This window comes from Elephantulus edwardii, unplaced genomic scaffold (genome assembly GCF_000299155.1).
Source record: "Elephantulus edwardii isolate Elephantulus edwardi_28Jun2011 unplaced genomic scaffold, EleEdw1.0 scaffold00178, whole genome shotgun sequence".
Taxonomy (NCBI): domain Eukaryota; kingdom Metazoa; phylum Chordata; class Mammalia; order Macroscelidea; family Macroscelididae; genus Elephantulus; species Elephantulus edwardii.
In genome coordinates, this window is record NW_006399928.1 from 4,417,727 (window position 1) to 4,422,246 (window position 4,520).

The 4,520-nt window shown below is 36.7% G+C and overlaps 1 pseudogene; it reads right to left on the reverse strand.

Moving 5' to 3' along the window:
* The window catches only part of LOC102843185, a 10,997-nt pseudogene extending 6,833 nt beyond the window's left edge, over nt 1–4,164 (reverse strand).
* Nucleotides 4,165–4,520: the final 356 nt, after the last annotated feature.

The window sequence follows — 4,520 nt, forward strand, 5'->3', positions numbered from 1 at the left end:
CAAATGAAGCTGGAGATTGCCTTTTCCATCTCATTGAAGAATGAAATTGGTATTTGTATTGGGATTGCATTGAACGTGTATATTGCCTTTGGTAGTATTGCCCCTTTCACAACATTAAGCCAGGAAAATGTTTTTAGTCTTTCTCCATTGAGAATGATGTTGGCTCTTTGTTTTGCATATATACTTTTGAATATGTTGAGGAAATTCCCTTCTATTCTAATTTTGCTAAGTGTCTTTATCAGGAAGGGAGGTTCGATTTTGCCAAATGCCTTTTCTGCCTCAATTGGAAGATTGTATGGTTCTTGTCATTTGCTTTGTTGATATAGTGGATGACGTTGCTTGCTTTTTTTTATATTGAGCCATCCTTGCAATAGCAATTATGAATCCAACTTGGTCATGGCAAATTATTTTTTTATATGCTTTTGGATTCTATTGGCTAGGATTTTGTTAAGGATTTTTGCATCTAACTTCATGAGAGATATTGGTATGCAGTTTTCTTTCTTGGTAATATCTTTACCTGGTTTTGGTTTTAGAGTTATGCTTGTTTCTTAGAATGACTTTAGGAATGTTCATTCTTTTTCCATTTGTTTAAATAACTTAAGTAGAATTGGTGATAGATCCTCTCTTAATGTTTGGTAGAATTCAGTTGTGAAACCATCTTGTACAGGACTTTTCTTATGTTGTTATTGTTGTTATGTGCTGTCGAGTCGCTTGTGACTCATAACGACCCTATGTACATGGCTAAGTTTTTTTATGACCGTTTCAATTTCTTTTGTGATGGGTCTGTTCAAGTATTCTATATCTGTCCTTGCCCATCTGAGTAGGGTTTGACTTCCAACTAATTTTTCCATTTCCTCGAGGTTTTCATATTTATCAAAGTATAGGCTTTCAAAGTATTCTGATACTCTAGATTTAATTTCATCTGGTTCTGTTGTGATGTCACCTCTATAATTTCTTAATTGAGTTATCTGTATCTTCTCTTTTTTCTTTTGTTAAGTTTTCCAGTGGTTTGTCAATTTTATTGACCCTTTCCAAAAAACCAGTTCCTGATCATATTGATGGTTTCAATTTATTTTCTGTTTTCTGTCTCATTTATTTCAACTCTTGTCTTATAATTTCTTTTCTTCTAGAGACTGTAGGATTAGATTGTTGTTCTTTTTCTATTTGGTGAAGGTGTTTAGTTAGATCATTGATATTTTTTTCTTTCTTCCTTTTTTATGTGTGTACCTATTGTTATGAACTGCTCCCTGAGGATTGCCTTAGCTGTAGCCCAGAAGTTTTGGTATGTTGTATTTTCATTGTCCTTTGTTTCAATGATCTTTTTTTATTTCATTATTTATTTCTTTTATAACCAATCATGTTCTAGCAGAGTGTTATTTAGCTTCCACATGAGTGGTTTTGTAGGCTTAACCTTCCTGTGATTAATGTCTGGTTTTATAACATTGTGATCTGAGAAGATACTTTGTATAATTTCAATGTTGTTGCTGTTGATGCCTGCTTTGTGTCCTAATATGTGATTGATTCTGGAGAATGTACCATGTGCTTTTGAGAAAAAAGTGAATTGAGTTTTAGTTGGGTGTAGTACCCTAAATACATCTACAAGGTCAATTTGGCTGATTGTATAGTTTAGATTATCTGCATCTATTTTGAGTTTCCTTTGGACTGATCTATCCTTTGGTAAAAGTGGTGTGTTGAAATCTCCTACTACTATTGTGGTGCTGTCTATTTCTTTCTTCAGTTCTGTTAACCATTGTTTTATGTATTTTACAGGTTTATCATTTGGTGCATAAATGTTGACCAGGGTTATGTCTTCTTGATCTACTGTGACTTTAATCAGTATGTAATGCCCTTCCTTATCTTTTATTGTGGTTTTCATTCTGAAATCGATTTTATCTGAGATTAGTATTGCTACTCTTGAGGTTGCCATTTGCTTGGAATATTGTTTTTACAGCCTTTGATTTTGAGTCTTTCTCTTCTTTTTAAGATTTGTCTCTTGTAGGCAATATATTGATGAACTTTGGGTTTTTATCCATTCTGCTACTCTTTTTTTCTCTTAATTGGTGCATTTAATCCATTAACATTAAGTGTGATTATTGTCAGACCAGGTTTTGCTTTTGCCATTTTGTCATGTCTTTCTTTCTTTCTTTCTTTCTTTCTTTCTTCTTTTCTTTTCTTTTTTTTTCTTTTCTGTTGTTTCTGGTTACTACGGTCTATCCACTTTCCTTTGTTGTCTCGTGTGAAGGACTTCACTTAAATATTTTTTTTTTGTAATTTTGATCTTGTGTTGACAAATTCCTTAAGTTTCTTCTTTTCTGCAAAGTATCTAATTTCTCCTTCATCTTTGATGGAGAGCTTTTCTGGGTATAGTATCCTTGGCTGGCAATTGTTTTCTTTCAACTTTTTGTATATTCCATCCCATTGTCTTCTAGTTTGTATGGTTTCTACTGAGAAATCAGAACTTAATCTAATTGTTTCCCCTTTTTAGGTGACTCTGTTTTTCTCGTGCTGCTTTTAGAATTCTATCTTTATCTTTTAATTTGGAAAATTTGACTAGGATAGGTCTTGATGGTTTTCTTTTTTTAGTCTAGTCTATTTGGTGTTTGCTGTGCTTCTTCAATGTGGATTTCCCCATTCTCCAAAATACCTAGGAAGTTTACTTCAAGAACTTCTTCCACAATTTTCTCAGTGATTTTCCTATCACTCCCCTCTTCTGGAATTCCAATCATACATACGTTGTTTTTTTTTAATGTCATCCCACATAGTTCTAATGTTTTCTTCATTTTCTTTACATCTCATCTCTGATTTTTCTTTCAGTATGTTTCCAGTGAGGCTCTTGTCTTCCAGCTAACTGAGTCTCTGTTCCATCTCTTTAGTTCTACTTTTGTGTCCTAGCAATGTGTTTGACACTTCTGCCATTTCTGCCATAATATTCTGGATTGCATTTTCATGTTTTTTTGTTTTGTTATTTCTAATACTGTGTTGGCTGTACCCTCTCTGTCTTGTGATGATTTTTTAAGTTCTTGTACCTCTTTATCTATACTATCAATTAAAGTCTGTGTCAATATATTTCCTCTACTTCCTTGTCTCTGCATAGTCATTGGGTGTGAAATATAGTCTGTTTTTATTTAAAAGAAGGCTTATCTTTTCTTAAAAGCAAGGTTTTTCTTTAAAAAAGAAGAAAAGAAGGATTTGTTCTTTTCCTAATGTTTTAAGCTACTTGCTGCTTTCCTGACATTATGTGAAGTTTATCTTGGTAAGTATTAGTCTATTTCTATTTTGTCTATATAGGTAATTTACAGTAGCATCTTTATGATGCAATTGACAAGTTGCAGACTCGTGTTGCCTCTGTTTAAGTTTTCCAATGGCATTCTTCCATACTGGTGGTCTTTGGAGAGAGCTGTTTCCTTTTTCCTGTGGCAAACTTCTCATCCAGCTGTCCTTTGAAGGACAGGAAGTTTGGGTCTTTGCCTTTGCCCAGCTGGGCCTTCTTCTCTGTCTTGCCCTTAGTTTGATTGGGGGAGGGTGTGTGTGTGTAGGTTCCCTGTAAGGGTAAGCAAAGTCCTAGGAGTTATGCCTGAAATATATTGTTTAGGGGAAAGGACCGGGAAACTGACAAGGTCCCAACAGTTTAGTCTCCAAGTCTCAGTAGCTGCTAATGGCTATGTATTTCTGCTGTTTCCTGGAGCTTGTTGAGAGTGCAGGTATTCCTACCTGAGCAAGTAAAGGCTCAGGGAAGCAACAACTTCTCAGTAATGCAGCTTTCAATTCTGGCTACTTGGTAATGTCCAAGTGTACCTGCATATCTACTCCAAAAGTGTCTGGTTGGTAGGGCGATTATACCTGACTGAGTAGACAAAGGCTCAGGGAAGGGCCAACATTTCAACATTGTGGCTCCCAATTCTTGAAAGAAGTCCCTTCTGGTCTAGAGTAGCTTATAGGAAAACTTCTTGGCTATCATACTTTCCTCTTCAGGGAATGGGAGGACAACTCTCTTTATCAAACAAATCCCTTGTGGTACCAACTGGTTACAGGAATCCTCACCTGACTGTAGCTCTCCCCTATCCAGGGAATAGAAGGGCAACTATCTCTGCTAAAGCTGCCCTTTTGGTCCTGGGCGCTGCTGGCAGGTAAATCTTTCTGGTTCTGGCACTCTTCTCTGTACATAAAGGGAGGATAATTCGTCCTAGCAAAGAAGTCCCTTGTGGTCCTGCATGCCTGGCAGGAAAGCTTGTCTGGATGTGGTACTCCCCTCTTGAGGGAAGGTGAGTGACACTCTCCCTACAAAAGAAGTCTTTTCTAACCCTAAGTGGCTGGCATGAAAGCTTCCTTGCTGTGGCATGCTCCTCTTCAGAGTATGAGAGGGCAACTTTTACAACCTGAATAAATCTCTTGTTGCCCCATAAAACTGGCATAAGGGCTCCTCGATGGTGGCATTTCCCTCTCCTGGGAACAGGAAGACAACTTGACTTACCAAAGCAGACTCTTCTGGTCCTGTATGGCTGTCAGGAAAGCTTCCTGGC